The sequence below is a fragment of the Heterocephalus glaber genome, unplaced genomic scaffold (assembly GCF_053883595.1).
Source record: "Heterocephalus glaber isolate CG9 unplaced genomic scaffold, H.glaber_assembly_v1.0 deba00001472, whole genome shotgun sequence".
Classification (NCBI taxonomy): domain Eukaryota; kingdom Metazoa; phylum Chordata; class Mammalia; order Rodentia; family Bathyergidae; genus Heterocephalus; species Heterocephalus glaber.
The window spans coordinates 13,756,752-13,776,798 of record NW_028258315.1 but is presented as its reverse complement, the minus strand read 5'-3'; the positions used below and the strand labels follow the sequence as shown (position 1 = coordinate 13,776,798).

Sequence of the window (20,047 nt, the reverse complement as noted above, 5' to 3'; positions counted from 1 at the left end):
AGAACACAGCATCCCAACCTTAGTGGATTTCCCAAAGTGTCTTTTATTTGGTCTCAACATAGTGTGCAGGACACCACTGCCTGGTATAGCCTGAAATACAAAGAGCCTGGGCGCAGCTCCCCTTCTGTTAGCCTAATGGTAGGATTGTGCCTGAGTGTCCTTCTCTTCTCAAGAGGAAAAAAGTTTTCTGGCACAGGCTTCCTCCATCCATGTAGAGAAAAGGCGTATTCCTGCCACTCAATCTCGAAGAAAACAAAACAAACAACAACGGAGGAAAAAAATAATCAACAAAAACTTTGGCTCAACCATAGGTAAAAATTTACAATTACAGAAGGCTTTTGTTCTGATTCTAAAACATCGATTACACTGTCATTTCACAGCTTTAGCTCAGAACAATGGGTGGGTGTTTGCTTTGCGTTAGAGTAATTAAAGAGTCCACTCAGGTTGTTTATTCCAAACACAGGAACAATCTGACCCAAAGGGGACTAAATTCAGGTCTCTAACTCCTTCGCTGTGTTTCAGAAGGACAGCTTTTGCACCTTCAAGCCAAGTTGTTTCTCAAGTCCTATGGCGGTACCTGGAGTATACTGTGTGACCAGTACCATTCGATGTGTGCATGAATGAGTGAGAGGGACGACTGATAAAGTGGGGAAAACTCTTGATTTAATTAGAAGATCTGAATTCCTGGGAAGGTCATTTGCACTATCTGAACCTGAACACTTAAATGCGCCATCTCAAAACCCAGGAGTTTTAAAGTGATGTGTTGAAAAAGCACAGTTCAACAGGCAGAAATAATTAAAACAGATTCTGTTAATTTCTCACCTCTCTCAAAGGAAGGTAAAAGAGCTGCAGTACATCGCCCATATAGCCCATTAAAATTCCTCTCCCCTTGTACCCCTGTATCCCCCACGTCCCTCTGTACTGAACATGCTTCTACTGTAGAGGAGTAAGACTTTCTTTGTCTCCAATTTGCCTACCCTCAGACCTTCAATTTGCATCTCTTTCCAGAAACAATTCACATCTTTAGAGGAGAAGAAAAGGGGAATTGATGTTTATACCTTGAGGGTTGTCTTCAGAAGTCTGCAAGAGGAGGTGAGTCCTGGAAGACTCTCACATTAGCAGCTTTGGAATCATCAAATATTCAAAATGGGAAAAATCATGCCTGCTCTACTAGCCTGTTGGGAGGATTAAGTGAGGTAAGTATGGGTAATTGTAAACTCCCTGCAGATGTATGGAGTCATCATGATCAATGCTGCACAAGCATTATTTAGGGTCCTACGTGCAATTTCTTTTATCTCATTCTCACAAAAGATAAGTTTTATCTTCCTAATAAACATCCATCTGCTTTCCTTTTTAGCCATAAGTTCCTAAACAAATAAAAAGTAAATTGATGCCTTTATAAAAAAGAGCTAATAGAAGAAGCATCCAGAAGTAACTTTGGATGCACTGTTAAGTTTATTAGTGACAGTCATGTACATAGCACAGTGTAGTCTAATAAAAATCTGTGCTTATACCTCTCATTTAAAAGTAATTTAACTTAACATGTGTTTGTGGGGTATACATGACAGCATCAATGAGCTAAATTGGAAGAATTCAAGATTTATTTATATAGAACTTCAGGGATAAAAATTTAGAGATGCTACTCCTTCCATTCAAAAAGTTAGATTTGTGTGTGTTCAGAAGTCACTGATTTCGTAAGTAATACTGATTTTCATAAAAGAATAGAAAGTCAAATTAATTCCATATTCATTATTTATTGTTGCATAATAAATGGCTCAAAAATTTAGTGGGTTAAAACAACAGGCATTTGTTACCGCACAGCTTCTATGCTGTTGGCCAGGTATATGGAAGAGGCTTAGCTGGATGTCTGGTGTGGAGTCTCTTATGAGGTTGCCATCTTGCAATTGCTGGTGGCTTCCATCATCTAAATGCTTAACTAGGGCTGGAGGGTCTGCTCCCAAGATGCCCGCCGCCTTGCTGGCCATGGAGAAGGCCTCAGTGTCTTACCATATTGGCCTCCCCTTAGGTCTGCTTGAGTATCCTGACAACACAGCAACTGGTTTTTCCTAAATGGAACAATCTAAGATGGCAAGGAAGAAGCCTCAGTGGTATTTTTATCTAATCTTTGAGGTCAAACACCATCACTTCTATATCTGTTTGCTAGAAGAACATGATTAAGTACAGATTACACTTAGGGAAAGGAGAATTAGACTTCACTTTTTGAAAGAGGCATACCAAAGAAGTTTTGGATATGTTGTTAAAAAAAAAGACTGTAACAAACCTTTGTATAAATTCTATATTCTATTGTTTATAATTCAAACAAAATATGAATTTTTTCACAATAGCAGAAGCTACTTACATTATTGGATTTTGAAAATACAGTACATAAATCTTTTTATTGTTTATGGAGAAAATGAGTTTATTGGCATAAATAGCTTCTTCCAGGTATGGAGAGGTTCAGTGTCTACATCTAGACTTAGATCCAGAATTGTGATATAAAATTTGGTGTACAGCCAGATTACATCTAAATTGTGATAGCAAAAACAAGGCTCTTTCACTGTACTGTAATTTATTTTTCCAACTTTTGGTTACATTCGGGATCTCAAACATTTGGATTTAAATTGGAAATATCTCATCAAAAATCCAGATGTTTCCAAAAATAGTTTTTATAAAGGATATCCCAAACCCTTTAGTGAATGAGTAACTGTGTACACTGAGTGGTTATCCCATTAAGAACCTAACTCTGCTCCCCAGTTTATATTATTCTGGTGGAAAATCTCCAATGTAGTCTTGTGTTAAATTGGATATTTGGACTGATGCAACGAGATATATGAAAATGCACATTTTTCTCGAATGTATCTGGAAATTTATTGAACAAACTTCCATACTCCTCTTCTAAGATCACCTCCCTCAGGCTGAAGTTAAATCAGGAAAGATCTTATAAGGAGAATTTTAGAGTGAGGCACTTGAGTGGTGTGAAAGCAGAGAGGGGCTTCAGTGAGACCACTTAGAGTTGATCAGTGTCCTCTGCAGGTAGAGGACTCATGGAGAGGTCCTAAATTTTCACCCAAGGACAGAATTACTCCCGCTTCTGTGGTTTGCATCTGCAGTGTCCTCCAAAGGTTCATATGTTAAAGTCTAGTTCCCCAGAGGGCCACAATTGGGCCTAAGTAGAAACTTTAAGAGGTGGAGCCTACTGAAATGTTTTAGGGCACTGTGGGCGTGCCTTTCTTCTCTCTCTTTTTGCATCCTAGCCATGAGGTAAGTAGTTGCCTTTGCCCCAGCATCCCACTATAATGTGCTGATTCCCCACAGCAGCGGGATGGCTTGGTTATGGATGGAAACCTCCAAAACTGTGAGCCAAATCAAACCTTTTCTGTTATTCAGCTAATTTATCTCAGGTATTTTTACAGTAATGGACAACTGACGAACACACCCACAAAACAGGTTTAAAAGGATGATGGAAAATAAAAGTGAAGAAGCTTGTCACTCATCCTTTGTGTTGAATACTTGGTCCCACTAAATATATCACACACATTTTTGCCTTTTTAACAAACTACAGTGAGTTATTAAGAAAAGGTTATTTTCAATGGTGTCATGACTAATGCAATAATGAAAGCAACAGATTTGTATACTACAACCCTTTCAAAGAAATCAAATACAGTGATGTCTTCAGGGTTTATGGAGATGTATGAGGTTATTTACTCCAGATTTATAATTCTTGTAAGCTTGTTTTCACTTTTCCCACCACCTCATTGGTTGCCATTTTGATTAATCTCTTTACGCTTCTTTATGTTACTGTCTCTTCTTTTATTTGATAGTTGGTGGGGAGATAAACCTGTTGGAATTGCAAATTAAATGACAGAAAATAGGATCGTGATTTTTAGTGTGTTCCTTTACTCATTCACCAGAGCTTTATATAGAGAAAGTTGCTGGATAACTAATTTCCGGATAAAGGAACTCCTGTTTAGTTTACATGTTAGGTAAAACAAGCAAACACAAACCCCAGAGGTCTGTACACAAGAGTTCTTCACTGATCCTAAGAATTTGTTGATTTTTTTGGTTTCATTTTTATTTGGATTTTTCTTTAGGTATTTTTCATTAATTAATTTATCCAACCAGTGTATATGGAGTGCCTACTATGTGTCAGAAGCTGAGCTTGCTTCTCTTCCTGCCGGCGGGGATCAAGCTATTTAGTCAACAGCTCCTATTTGAGTTCATGTGCTCCATTCTAAATGTTGGACCCTGTACAACAAGAAAGGGATTTTCCATGTCCTTTGAGAATGGCAAATCTGTCATGCCACTCATGTCAATGAAAAAGCAAGGGATCTAGCACCAGATGAGGAATGAATCCTGGTGCCACAAATGGCAGCAAATTTGCTGTGGGGCTTGGTAGTAATAAAGCTAACACTTATTTTTTATATGATACTTTAATTGTCCAGATTGCTTTAATAACTGTCTTCACGTTGTACTTTCACAACAACCTTCTGAGTGGTAAGACAACCACTCTGAATTCTCTCATAAGTGAGATCAAGTGTCATAATGGCCCATAGCCAGTGACCACGCCAGACTAGAGTCCCTTTTTATTCTGTGCAATCTAGTCTTTTTTCTCTGTTACTGGGGCTCTACACTTCACTGCTTTGTTCTTAATTTCTGCTTGTGTAGTATGCAGTTGATTTTGATGCAATTCAGATTAAGTGTTTGGAGATATGACTGGACATCTTTATAGCCAAGTGGCTTTCCAGAGGCTGAAATGTATCATTATACTTACGTTTTGGAGCCTTTATATTTCTGACCTTCTGTTTTACTTAATAAAAGAGTGGAGCTACCAGAAATAAAACTGGAGCCTAAGAATGGTTTTTGTGTTTTGAGCCCTTGGCATAGGTTCCTGCAGCAAACCTCTGCCCTTCAAATGGCAGGAAGCTGAGGAAAAGGCCAGCAGCCTGGGAATGGAGGCTTTGGGATGATTACTCCTTCCCACAGAGTCCTCATAGGTGCTTCTGCTGAGGGAAGGTAAAGGCTGGGGTGTCCTACCTGCCACAGACTTCACAAGCCCAGGCTGCCACTGCAGAGGAAAGCCACAGAGAAGAGACAAATTGCCCTGGCAATGCTCCTACGTCCAGGAGCTCAGTCTCTACCCAGGGGGCTGTTGGATCCCCTTTCTGGTCAGCACTGGGGAAGCCAGTGATGAGCAAACCACTGGGGCTGAAACACACACTTAGGGTTTACAACCAACTCCAGTGTTTCCCTCATTGCTCACATTGTGTTGGGACAATGGTCTGATCAAGTGTTTCCTAATTTCATTGTGGACTTCCTCTCTCTAATGAGTCCCTTTCTCCCAGCTCTAAATAAAGAAGATGCTCAAGACGTGACATACACTACAGATGGGTCACCCACATCTGGGCTTTTCATCTTAAAAGGCAGGGTGGGAGAGCTGGAGAGAGTGGCTAAGCAAGATGTGGCTGGCTTTTTTTATAAAAAGAGTGAGTGAAGAAAGGAGGGTAGAGAGATGAGAGAGTGAGACCGAATCATCCACCATTGTTACTGAACCACAGACATATCCATTAGGAGTAATTACAATAATGATTCCAGTCCATAATGGACTCAGAGCTGGAGTGCTCATCTATGCCAACTTATCAGATTTGGGCACCTGGATTGTACCTATGAGGTTGGCATTTACCAAAGAAACTCATGTGCAGATGGACATTTGCATGTGAAAACTGGGTTAGTGTGTGTGTGTGTGTGTGTGTGTGTGTGTGTGTGTGTGTGAGAGAGAGAGAGAGAGAGAGAGAGAGAGAGAGAGAGAGAGAGAGATTCTGTACACAGTTGTCAGCCCCTCCTTGGTATATTGAGAGCATTCCTGGTCCTTTGGAAAATTGATCTACAATTTTCTGGTGCAAGTTTGAGTTCTGGGTGTGCATAAGACAAGTGCTCTAGGGCAGTTGGTGGGATGAGTCATATATGTATTGACCATCTGTGACACCCTAGCACTGTAACAAGAGAAGAATTCTGGATTCAACTTCCAGCCTCACTTCAGCATTTGCAAAGGAAAAGTGGCCCAAGAGAGTGGTTTGTCTGAGAAACTGCAAATAACTGGGTGTGTTTGAGCTTTGGATCTGCTTGGTTGTATGGCAGAATCACGAAGGTCTCTGAGGAAGCTGAGACTTGGTGTAGTAAGGGTGAATCTGTGGCAGAACAGGATTTGAACCAAGATTGCCACTGTTATCTGCCCTGCCTCTGTCATCTTCCATGGATGCTCAGTGAGCCCTTTGTGAAAGATGAAACTCAAAGGACAAAATTGCTTGTCATTCTATGTAAGAGTTTACTTTTTTTATGGTAAGAGACATTAGGTCCTGCCAGGAAGAAACCTCCAAGCCAGTGTGAGAGGCATACACACAACTTCTGCAGCCAGTGCTTTTGAGGATCATAAAAGCCATGGAGACACCAGAGGAGTCTGTTGAGCTACCCCAACCTTGACTATGTCCCAGGCTGAGTTTTTGGCTGGAACACTGTTTTCCTCTCCACTTACCTGGGTTCCACTGTTTCTTCAAGGTCAGATGCAGATCTACTTGTCCCTGGAAAAACAACCCTGTGAGTGAGGTACTCATCTTATCCCCATCATTTAGAGGAGAAGACTGAGTCATAGATAAATTTATCCAACATCATAGAGCCAGTTTGTGACAGAACTGGGGTTTGAATACTGGCAGGCTGGCCTCAAATATCAGATTTCCTCACCATTGTGCCATGCAATTGCTCAATGTATCAGTGAATTCTGGTGAAGAAGATGGAGAATTCATTTTGATTCTGGATAGAGCATTAGCCAGCCTTGGGTATAAGGTGCATTTTGGTGGTTTTACAATATGACTGGAGGAATACAGCAACTGGGAGGAGTGGGTAACTGTGGGCCTTGATGGAATTTGACTTCAGATGGTCCACCACCCAGAAGCAGCTCTCATCAGAGGAGCAACAAGAACCAGGGATAAAGTGATATTATTTGTGCTATTGTGTGAGACTGCAGAGCCTCATGTCCTGTGGACAATTTTGGTGGGACCTTTGATTTGTTTTCTGTTGCAGCTCTGGGGCTTCTCCTAAAGTCCTTCTCCACTCCCCATAGTCTTTTCTCCCCTCCCTCTGCAGCAGCCTCCAGAAAATCAACCCACTTTCCCCTCCTTCAAAAGCTACCACCATCTTTGGAGTTTATTTCCTTAAAATCCCCCAATGACAAACACATAAGACCTTTATGTTATTATGGCTTTTACTGGTGATCACAAAGGAAAAACAGAGTATCACAAAAATAACAAATATGGAGCAATAGCAAATAGCTCAGAATCTTACAAAGTTCTTATTGTCTTGATCCTTTCTATGAAATTTCAAACTCCTGGGATGGTGAGTAGGAGCTTCAAAGGTTTTTGCCCTCTTCTGAAAGTAGAGGAGCTCATTGGATCTCCCATTATCTTCTGATTGCCTCTTTAGCAAGGTCATGGGGACAGTTTTCTTCATATGATTTCTTTTTCCAGCCTGTATCTGCAGCCCACCTCTTGGTTTTCAGAAAGGATTGAACGTGGGCTTCTCTGGAGACAGGTGGAGTCAGTTACACAACTCATTGGCTGTCGTTCTCTTGTCTTTGTACTCGCATCCGTCCCTAAAGCCAGGATCCATCCTTTTTCTCTTTAGTCCCCCACTTGCTGGTGGGTTTATCTGTGTTTATTGTCTGCATAAGCTATGTAGAACACATTTATGGCTTCACTTGAGGATTTAGCTCTGAAAGGAACCTAGTAGTAAATTTATACTTTTATCTTTATCATGAATCCAAGGGTTTTTAGGGAGATATAATTCTTATTTAAACATCTAATAGATGTTAGCAAATAAAAGAAGGGGAGTGGATTACACCAGTGTTCTTGGGGTGAATGCTAGGAAATGGATTGTCAGGATGTGCTGGCTGGAATAATGAAATAAGGAATTCCTGGAGCCAGAGAACACCTAGAAATAATGGGGGTGCAAAAGAGGACATCAGTGTTCCTACTGTGTTTGTATACTTTGATGTTCTTTGATGATTTGATGCTAGAAAAGAAGAAAGAGACAGCTGGGAAGAGGCAGGAAAGAAGGAAAGAGGGTCAGAAGATTTAGGGAAAGGACAGCCAGACCTGAAAGAAAGGCTTAGACACCAACCCTCATACTTGGGAAAGGCAGGATGTAATGACATAAGAGGGGGGAAATGATTAAAGTGTGACCAGAGACTGAAAGCATTCAAGTGAAAGCCAAGAGCTATGTGAAGCAAATAAGTAATATAAACCCACAATTTGCTTTTCCTTCAGTCTGGGTGGCCTTTTGCTGTTCTCTTGTCTGCTCTGGTGGTTGTGAAGGATGAGGCCACCCATCAAAAGCGATAAGTCCTGAGAACCTCTGTATTGTTACTCTCTTTTTCCAGGTACACAATTCCTTCACAATATGGGGCTCCTCGCAGACCACTGTGAGCTTCTCATGGGAGAAAGTACTCTGGAGAGATATGAGATTTAGAGCAGATGAGGATAATCATCCTTCAGCATTTTGGCAATCATGGAGGATCACACATACACTACTCTAAAATCTTACGGTGTTGGTGATTCATTTTATGGGAACCTGGCCTCAATTCAGAAGACAGAGCTTCTGGACATCTAGCAACCAACATTTTGACTATAATTTCAATCATTTAAATACATGCCCATGTTAAAATAATTGGCCAAGACTGTAGTGAATCAAATAATAATTTTAGCTATGTTTTTTCACAGTAATTTGAATGTGACTTTCTTGTAATCTGATGAGTACAGGAAATGTATTGATATCATCTCTTATACTACAAGAGCCACTGTATAGATCTGTCATTAATTATACTAGATTCCAAGAAGTATTTGTAAAAGCAGTATTTCTCCAGTGCTCTTCTCCTTAAAATTATCTATATTAAGCTAACTGTGCTCTGCCTGATTGGGATTTCCATCTTCTCCAGCACCTAGGAGGGACTCCCAAGCTTAGTCCAAGATATCCTGGTCCTCTTCTTGGCCAGTCTCCTTTTCAATATGAAGACCCTACCCATGGCTTCAACTCCAGATTAGTCTTCATGTTGCTGTGGGCCTCGTGGACCTCACTATGTCACTATGTGTTTTGGTTAGATTCTCCAGCTCTGATTGGCTGTCAGACTGTCTTCCCACAGTAGATCCACCCAGGAGCCATTGCCCGTCATCTCAGAATGCTGCTCTTTATTGCTCTTCTTGCTGAATCACAGTTGGGACTTTGCTTGTCTCTGAGCAACATGGTCTCTGATATTGGTCCATGGAAATTGCTTTGTTATAAATTTATTATATAAAAAGTATTATCTGTAGAGTTTAAAAGTCTTGGTGTTATTCATAAGAGACCACCCAACCCTGCACTGTCAATGCCTGATCCCTCAAGGCAAACATTCTCAAGTCTTTCAGATTTTTTTCTATTATTTATTCCTCTATTTTCTGATTTTCAGTTTTCTATACTAGGTATTGACTCTCTTCTATGGAAGTTAATTACTTAGCTCCTCATTTTCTTTTTTCTTTTCTCCCTCCACTCCCTTCCATTCCTCCCTTCCTTTCTCCTCCTCCTGTTCTTGCTCCTCTTCCTCTTTCTACTTCTCCTCCTTCTTCTCCCTCTCCCTCTTTCTCTTTTTTTCATAGAACATCCAGGGTGCTTCTCACAGAACTACATCCCCAGCCCCTTTTAACAATTATATTGAATCAGGCTCTGGCCAAGTCACTAAGCTGTCCAGTATGGCTCAAACTTGCAATCCTCCTACTTCAGCCTCCAGAGTAGTACTGGGATTACAGATGTGTGCCACTATTCTGGGCTAGCTTCTCACTTTCTACTCAACCTGAGTTCATGTGCACACAAACACATTTGCCCTCCTCTTATCCTTCTGAGATAATTATGTATCAGACCTGTTGCTGCATAACAGATTACTGCAGAAGTGCCATAGGATAAATATTTACTATGTCACAGTTGTTTTAGTTGATGGTTCTGGCTCAGGGTCTCACAGAGTTGTAGTAATTTGAGGATTTGACCACAGCTGAATGAAGCTGACTGAGTTCACGCATGAGTGGTCTGAGTGTTGGTTGTTGGCCAGCAGCTTCTATTCTTCCCTCCTTGGAACATTCTAGGGGTTTCCTGGGTGTCCTCATGACATGCCAGTGGCTTCCCCATGATGGAGAGATCCACAAGTGTGCAAAGCAGAATGGGTATTGTGACTTCCCCTCCATACACTATTGTTTCCACTACCTTCTATTCATTGGAAGTGAATCCCAATGGGAAAATAATTATTAGGCCCTAATTATTATTTTGTTTAATTAATAATTAAAACCCTAGATGGTGATGGAAAAGCTCAATATCAGCACTGACCAGTACAATGGCTCTTAGTTATATATGGCTATTAAACATTTAAACTGTGACTAGTGAGAACGAGAATGTGAATTCTTAATTTTATTTAAATTTATTATTTTGTTTAAATACCACTTGTGGTTAGTAGCTACCATGTTGGACAGCTCATCTCAAATTCTCTGCCTTGGCTGGCAATCTTCTATCAGTCAAGGTGGGGGAAAGTTGAGGTCTAATGTCCAGGATGCAGACATTCACCCACATTTCTTTTTTGCAGTCAGACTCTCATTCTTCCCTGTGCTGTTTAGAGTCCAGAATCTCTCTTCAGCTTCCTGCATCCTTAGGTAATAGGGGAAGAACAATCAATTGATGGCATTAAGTAGGGACAGAATCTAGGGAATCTAAATGCTATGTTTAAATTCTTTCAATAATTTCCATTTTCCTTGCCTTTTGAGAGGCCCTGTAACTTTTTTTTTTTGCTTTTTAATCAATTACACATGTATCTTCATTCTCTCACAATCAATGGGTTCAAAAGCAAAGATCTGCAGCCCATGTGCTCATTGATTCTTTTTTAATCATTCATGTTAACTTTATCCAGTTGACAAGATCTGAGTTGATTTGAGATCATTCTGAAATCAGAATTACTGAGAGAAACTTCTGTACCAGGTGCTGCAGCACAAAATCCAACATTGAAGGATTAAATAAACAAATATTAATGAACAAATTTGAAAAATGAATTTCACATAGAAAATTAAATTTCTCCCTGACACTACCACATGGTAAAAATGATAGGAACACGTTTGAAAGTTATGATGGTAATTACTAAAAGCAACCAGCCACCCTCCTGCTAGGTATTGCTGGAAGTCCACTCTCATGCTTATGTGAATATTAAAGTTTGACAATGACAGTAACACCAACACATAACCAAAACACATCTTCTTTTTGTTTTTTTGAGACAAGATCTCACTATGTTCCAGCCTGGCCTCAAACTCACCTCTTGCCTCTGTACCCAGAGTGTTGGGAGTACAGGCATGCGTCACTCCACCCAGCTAAAAAGATGGACTCTTCATTAAATAAATTTTAATGGCCTGAAGGAATGAATGTAATGTTCCTAGCATCTGTCATGCCACACTGAGAAAACTTCAGCCAAACATTTGAGGTATTAGCAGTTTGTGCAAAATACACTGCAAGTGTCTTCACACCTGGGAATCCTTGTAAGTACCAAAAGGGAATATTTGCCGTGTTTAATGGTAAGAATAAAAGCTACAGCTGTAGAATATACATCTTAGTAGAAAAGTATTATAAGGTTTCAATTTTCCAAATATTAAGAGTTAAAATCTTATGGTTACCCTCAGAAAATAAGGTATTTTGGAACATTTTAAAAGTTTTCAAAATCAGTACAAAGTTCATTCACATTTTTCTTACAAAATTCAACATGATACAAAAGGCAAAATGGTTTCCTTACAGAAGTGGAGCTGACACGTCTGTGGAGGGTTCTGGTCCCTGGGCTTGCTAGGCCTCTCCATGGACCATCGCAGGGCTCCTCCGCACAGCGGGCTCTATGGCACATGTTCCTGGAAGAGCCATTTCTGATGATCCGAGCTGGTGCAGTCTTGTAAAAGTGGGACAAAACTGTTGCTGACCTCCTTCCTCACAGCCTGGATGCGTTTCTTGGACTGTTCATGAAATAAAGAACCATCCTCTTGCAGGAGGAACTTGTGATCCTCTGGGGCAGTGTCTTCACACACATGCATGATGAGAATGGCTGTTCCTGCTTCCACGGCTACACAGATCTCGGGCTAGTGGGTGTTAGAGCAGATTTCCTTCTGGGATGTGTACTCAAAAAACTGGTTCTGTTAGCTCAGTCGTTTCGCTACCTGCTGCACAAGCGCAAGGACCCGAGTTTGATCCCGGGTACCAAAAAAACACAAAACAAAAAACTGGTTCTGGCCCATCCCATGGCAGGCATACAGAATGACCTGGTGTTCATCAGGAGAGTGATAGTCAAAGCAGTATTTCTTTAGACCCATGTTCTGGAGCATCCCGAAGAAGCCAGGTCTGTCCTCTGCCACATGCAGTTCTGGATACACAGTCTCCAGGAACCACCAGAAGTCCTTACAGTGCAGCTTGGCCTGGAGCTGCCTCCTCTCTGTCACATCCCCATAGGGCTTCAGGCATGCTCAGGGTTGCGGTGGTAGTAGAGAAGCCCTGTAACTTGAATATCTGGTTTCTTCAGGATCCTTCAGAGTAATACAGCTTGTTTTTGTGGCTTCCTCTACTGCAGTTTTAAGTTTCAACTTTCCCCGATGTACTTGTCACCTGAAGTCCATCCCATTGCCGTTCTCAGTCTTGATATCAATTGCATGCTTTCATGTCTTCTCCAAGTCTCTTTCTACCTTTGGGTTTGTGCCACATTTTGTTTCTTACCTATGTTTTGGGGAAGTTTCTTCAGGGAGAAGAGAAGACAGGTCCATTGACACCTCTGAGCTGGCAGATGATTATTTGGTTTCCACACTTGGGCCAACTCTTCTGCCAAAGGCATGGGATTATTTTTCCTGCAGATGTTTCTATGCTACTCTAAAATGGAAGCTATGCAGTGACTGCCACTATATGTTTTATCATACTGAGTTGTGGAATATCTGCTGAGATGGTCTGACATTGTTGCTCTGTTTTCATGGCACCATCCTTGAACTTCCTCCAGTGACTTTCGCAGGCTAGTCAGGGATGCTTAGCAGGAATATCCCTGTCTCACTTGCCTGCTCACACAAATGAGACCATAGTTATGAAAATATCTTGGCTGGCTGCAAAATACCGAATTGGTTCCAGAATTCTTTTCCCACATTTTGTTTTTCTGAGACTCTCTAGGGATGCTTCCACGAATCTGCAAATCACTCCTGGTCACTTATGATTTCATTGCTGGCAAAGCCTGGACCACACAATAGGCTCAAGTCAGAAATTTTCACCAGGGTGTCACTCTGTAGTGAGAATGTTCTTCCCAATACTGGAGTTGTTGGAGGTATCACTGTCCATAGAAACAGGCTAATCTTCTCCCAGAAACCCAGAAAGTGGGGCATCTGTCCTTGCTCTGACATCAGTCATCCCCGAGAGGTGAGCTATAAGCTGTGATGTTGGACATTTGGGAATGGATGGTCTCAGGTTTTTCTGTGTTATGACTTTCTTTGTATCCTGGCATAACTGAGCTTCGAAGCACTAATAGACCTGCAGGAATGTGTACCTACCAAGCAGTAACCTCTACTCACCCCCAGCAGATCTTTGTTAATCCACCCAAGCAGCATATCCATGGAAATATGGAGAACACTTTCTCCCCAAGGCATCCATTCTCTCCGCAGGAGGTTCATAGCAAAACTTCCAAGACTCTGCATAATTTGGTTTTATCAACTCACACTTACACCTCTACCTCAGCATTCACCCTCCTATGTACTCCCACCTTTTACAGGAAGTTCTCTCAAGAGGGTCTCTTGCTTTTTCTTTCTAACCAGCCTCCCCTGGTCATCCCTTGATATGGATAGATGCATTTCAGTTCATTCCATTGAATGGATTCATTGCTATAAACCTGCAAACATCTAGGCCAGTGGTCTTTAACTTTTTGGTACCAGGGACTGGTACCAAATTGCACAGACTGGTTGTGTGTGTGTATGTGTGTATGTGTGTAATCAGGCATTGTATTCATTGTGGACTTTATTTCTATTATTATTACATTGGAACATATAGTGAAATAATTATACAACTCACCATAATGCAGAATCAGGGGAAACCCTAATCTTGTTTTCTTGAAACTAGATAGTCCCACCTCAGGATGATGGAAGACAGTGGCACCTGAAATGTGGTGCTTATGTCCAGTCTAGTTTATAATTCCAGTTCGGCTGCTGCCACTGCAGAAAACCCTGTTGAAAATAGAAGCAGGTTATTTAGTGCTTTTGTGACAATCTCAGGACATTCTACCTTGACTTTAATCCAAAATTTACATAGATTTAAAGTTGTCTTGAAAATACTGAAATGTGCTGCCTGTGGTGACTGTTTCTCTAAAGAAATCCCTGGAGCAGCTCTTGCAATTCAAAAACTCTGGCAGGGATCTACTACCTCAGTTCTGTGTGTAAGAGAAGATGCTTGAGCTTTGTGTCCATCTCCTCACACAATTTTGTGAGCAGACATGAGTTAAGGGCATGTACTTGAATGGGTTGATAATTTTTTCACATTCTGCAGAATGGTAAGTCCAGGTGACATTCTTTTGGCTAGCCAGTGTTTCTCTATGCATGGCACAGTAGACAGGAAGCAACTTCTTTGACCAGAGTAGTGAAACCAGAAAGCCATCTGGTAATGGCAGCCACTATGTTGGTACATATACTGATACAAAATGGCCAATGCCAGGCTGGGGATTTAGCTTAGTGGTTCCACCGCCTGCCTCGCAAGCACAAGTTTGGTCCCCTGTACCAAAAAAAAAAGAAGGCCAATTCCATTTTCCTAATATGTAATCATTCAAAGACTTGAATAGTTCTATAGCTGTGGTGTTAGTTGCCATCAAAAGTGCACCTAATACAGCCCCATGGACATCCTCCTGAAAAATATATCACACAAAACAAACATTATTGGTTGGTTTGTTTTCAAAATTGGTACTCATCAACCTGAATTTTGTAGCACAGTGACTCATTAATCTTCTCTAACAACTGTACCTCAAAATCCTCTGCTATTTCATCAGTTCATCTAGTTATGGTGCTAGCCAAAATGGGAACATGTGCCACCTTTTGAACTGCAGCATCTCCTCAAAGTGCATGACAAATATACTTAGCAGCAGGCAGAGTCAACTCTTAACCAATGGGAAAGGACTTCTTAGCTTTAGCAATGTAGAGTTAGCCACTAAGAATGATGCTCTCAATGCAGACACTTTTGATGAAGTGGTGGGCTTCAAATGTTCATGTTCCAAAGGCTTGTTTTTTAATGCAGGGTGCTTGCTCTCCATGTGATGGAACAGTTTTGATATTTCCATGGCTTCATTGCATAGATAGTGCCATGTATTAAAAAGAGAGGGATTGGAGAATATGAATCACTTGTTGCAATGAACTGGTACCTTAAGTAGAATTATTAGTAAATTTTTAAGTGCAGCTTTCTTTTTGTTGGCATCTTAGAGTCTTCTGCTATCTCATCATTGAGTCTTTCCCTCTTTTCAAAGATGCTCTCCAGTGATGTTTGTTTTTTACTCATTTTGGCTAGGGTTTGCATGTAAGCTTACCAAAAAGTGACTAAAAGAAATGTATAGTTCTGGAAAGAAGTACAGATGGAAGTGACAAATGAAATAAATGGCAGGTCATATGTGGACTAATATAAGTGTTGGATTTTGACTTAAAGCCTGCCACCAAATGCAGCTTACTTGTCACCTTCTGCTCATTGATTGGGTTTTGATATGAGTCTGCAAACAATTGACTTACTATGATCTCTGTGCAGTCAAACCTGTCTGTGAATGTTAATCGGTATTTGTAGCTGCTTCCCAGTACTAGCATCACCACCCAATCTCCACCCCAGATAATCAGGCATTAGATTCTCATAAGAAGCACACACCTAGATTCCTCCATCTGTAGTTGTTCACAGTAGCATTCACACTACTGTGAGAATTTAATGCCACCTTTGATCTAAAAGGAGACAGAGTTTAGGGGATAATGCAAGCAGTGGGGAATGGCTGTAAATACCAATGAAGCTTTGCTTGCTCACTGGCCTCTTGCCTTTTTCTGTGAGGCCCAGTTCCCAAGAGGCCATAGATCAGTACTGGTCTGTGGCCCGGGCATTGGGAACCTTGATGTAGCCTTTCTGAGACCACTCCCATTCATCAGACATTCTTCTGTATCCAGAACCAAAGGAAGATTAAAGCTGAATCCACTTTTTCCTTCATGGAGTTCCTAAATTCCTGGATGGATTGAAGTGCTAATAAATACAAAGAGCATCTTACTCTCCAACTCTGCCTTTCCTAACTTCACTGGCCAACCATGTCCCACCAGTAAGTGCATCTGAGTAGATAGGTGATAATATCATTTAAGGCAGTAGTCTCCAAATCAAGCTTCACAAGATGGTATGGGAAGAAAAAAATATAGAAAAATCTATTTATTGTTTAATATCAGGCTTAAATTCTTTTTGGATATATGTTCTACATACATCTATAAATGTTAAAATCCATGGTCAAACTTTTTTTTCTGAATGGGGTGTAGTCTTACAGAAGTAGGCAAAATAGAATAGTCTGCAAGATAGACCTAAGGAGAGGCAAGAGACCCCAGCATTAGCGTATTTAATAATCTCAGTAATGGTCTCACTGTTACTGAGTTTCCGTGTGCATTTCATGCCTATTTACTCCCTCTTAATTTACCGGTAGGGTGACAAAACCCCTTTACTTTCATCTTGCTGGAGATTCACAGAATGTTTTCTTAGCATGGCTTTTAGATCCATGCAACATTAAAATGTAAAATGAATAACATTAAGCTTATGGTATGAATACTATTATTACCTATATCTTGTCAACTATGTTCAGATAAATTTCAATATTTTTTAAATTTGTGAACCAAATGTTTCTTTTAAATTTTTATACAACTTTTATGTGTTTAAATGCTTTCAGTTACAGAAAGATTAGATGTTATAGGCTTGTGGGGATGAATCCGTTCACCACAAACTGAGTTGCATTTACCCATACCAATACCCACTTCTGCATTGTTGGTAGACGTTGATGACCTTACAGATTTTGGGCCTGGACTCAAATGACGTCTGAGTGAAGCTGGGAAGAAATGATTTGATGGTACCGATATGAGCTGCAGTATCAGTGTGATAGGAGAATGTGTGTGCAGAGAATGGGAAGGGCAATGTCAATGGCTTAGGTACCATAGAAGACTAAATTCATGATTTATGTTGTCTAGAAGTTGTGTGTTTCATTCCTTACTCCATTGGACTCCTATTGATCTCCACCTCCTAACACTCTTAGGTTGTTCATAGCCCTCTTACATGGGATCAGAAGTGGTCTGTGTGATCAGTAAAATGCGGCAAAAATGATGATGCATTACTTCCAAGGTTATAGGTTATAAAAGATGCAGTGGATCTTATCTTGATTCCTCTGGCTGCTCTCTCTCATTTTCTTTCCCAGGTCATTCTGTATGGGAAAACTGAACTGTGATGGTATGTGTATCCCTGTGCTTAGGTATTGGGTGTATAGGTACTATGACTTGGTTCAGTGCCTCCCAAAATCTCAGGTAGGAAAGGCTTAGTCTCCAGCATATGGTGCTATTGGAAGGTGGTGGGATTTTTAGAGGATGAGGCCTAGTGGAAAAATATCAGGTGAATGGGGATGTGCCCTTGAAGGGGATATTGAGACCCTACCCCCATCTCCATTCTCTTTGCTTCCTGGATGCCATGAGGTGAGCAGCTTCCTTTACCATACACTGCCACAATGATATTCTGCCTCACCAAAGGCTCAAAAGTACAGGGCCAACTGACCATGTACTGAAACCATGAGCCAAAATAAACCTTTCCTCATAAAAATTGATTGTCTCAGGTATTTTTTGTAGTAACACAAGGCTGACTAACATAGTAGAGATAAGAAATACTCTCTCTTTATAAAACAGGCCATTTGTAGGAGAGACAGCAATGTTCTGAGGCAGAGCACGTGGTAGGTAAGATAGCAGTGGGATGGAGAAGTCTTCTGCAGGGTTTGGGAGAGGTCATCTTGTCTCAGCTCTGGTTCACTGAAGAACTGCCTTTGGAAGGGGGGTGGGGGGGATAGATCCCCTGGAGGCAAATAGGGAAAAAGAAGAAAAGAAGGTATGAGATAGTCTTTTCAAACAAACAACCATGTATGTAAGGGCAGGGAATTGAGGTCAATAAGAACTTAATGGGTGGGTGGGTGGGTGGAGAAGTTACTGAAATTTTCTTTTATGAGCCTAATTAGAGATATAAAATGTATAAGAAAATGTCTGTCCTCTAAAATCTTATACCTTCCCAAGATTGAAATTATGAGTAATCACTTGAAACTCTTTAAGCTACTTGAAATCAATACTATACAGTATGGTAGCCACCAGGCACATGTGACCATTTAGTTCTTGAAATGTGGGTAGTTTGAATCAAATGTGCTATAAATATAAAGTACCAAAATTGGAAGACTTCATCGAAAAAGTAACCTATCCCATTAATAACTTTTAACCATTGAGTAAATATTAAAATGATATTTTTGATATATTGAGTTACAATAGGAGCTTTCTAGGTCTAAAGATGGTACCCACTGGCCCATGTCTCAGAGACTGACAAGGTCAATTTCTGTAGGTCACCCTGGCCTTTCACCAAGCTCAACACTGGGTGTTGGTTTCTATTCCAGTCTCTGGCACAAATTGCTGCATGACCTTCCCAAAGTCAGCAGCCTCCCACAGTGTCTTCATATCCTTATTGGTTAACCAATTTCTGGATCTGAATAGCCAGGATGCTTTTAGTTGTGCTTTAGAATATTTTTAAAGTGCAATGTCAATAAGAACACTGCTTTTTCAAGTAAAGAGCATTTTGAAGGAGAATGATTGTGTTCTAGGATCACTCTGGGAAACTGCAATATTAATAGCAGAGCACACTGCCCTATTCTGGGAATGTTGGATGGGGTCGAAATGAACAGAGGTCACAGGATCCCTCCTGCCCTCTCCAGGTTACTCCAGACAGTAAAAATACCTGAGATCTGAACTCTCTCCACATAGCACACCCAGTGGGCTCTTTCTCCTTATTCAGACATTATATAGAATTCTAGGGAGTAGCTCTATGTTAATGTGCTGGGGCCGCCATAACAAAGTACTTCAAATTAGGTGGGTTAAATAATAGAAACTTACTATCTCACAGTTCAGGAAGTTGGAAGTCTGCAATCAAGGTGGTAGCACTCTTGTCTTCTTCCAGGGGCTGGGAGGAGAACCTTTTCCAGGCCGCTCTCCTGGCTTCTGGTGGTTTACTGGCAAGCTCTGCCTTCACAGAAGTTCTCCCTATGTGTATGACTGTGTCCAAACTTTTCCTTCTTCTAAGGAAACCAGTCATCCTGGATTAGAATTCACCCTGGACTTCATTTTCAGTTGATTACTTCTGTAAGAAACCTATCTTCAAATAAGGCCACATTCTGAGGTACTGGGACTTAGTACTTCAACATAACAATTTGGGTGGAGGGACACTCTAAGCAAAGAAAGTATTGATATTGTTTTGCCTTGTACTATTTTTATGTTCACATAGAAGGTTTCGTTGCTGTTGTTACCTTGATGAGGGATGGATGTAAACTGATGCTACTCTTGTATAACTGCTGTCTTTTGTGTTTTTCAAACATTTTTTCCACTTTGGTCCTGTTTTCTCAGGCATATCTTACTCTGATTCCACAACATTTCATTTATTAAAACAGCTTTGTTTGGTTATGATTCCTACTTATTCTCTCCTGAATAAGGGGCTTTATTTCTGGTTATATGGTAGGTATGCTGGATGCAATAACAATGAAAATATTGATTTATAAAACAAAGGAAGGAAAGAAGGTCATTTTTAATGCACTATTGAACTGTAACAAAAATAAGAAGTCATCAGTTTTATTTTTCAATAAAATTTTTATTTTGGAATATATTTAGATTTCCAGAAAAGTTGCAGAGGCAGGACAGAATTCCAGTTTCAGTTTCCCACAGTT

General features: G+C 40.6%; 1 long non-coding RNA gene across 2 annotated transcripts in view; it reads left to right on the top strand.

Annotated features, from left to right (window-relative positions):
- The window catches only part of LOC110349724 (uncharacterized), a 537,013-nt gene extending 518,783 nt beyond the window's left edge, over positions 1–18,230 (top strand). For both annotated transcript variants that reach the window (XR_015439324.1, XR_015439323.1), the window contains one exon: positions 1,009–18,230. This is a non-coding gene — a long non-coding RNA (uncharacterized LOC110349724). The remainder of the gene's footprint in view (positions 1–1,008) is intronic.
- The last annotated feature ends 1,817 nt before the right edge of the window (positions 18,231–20,047 follow it).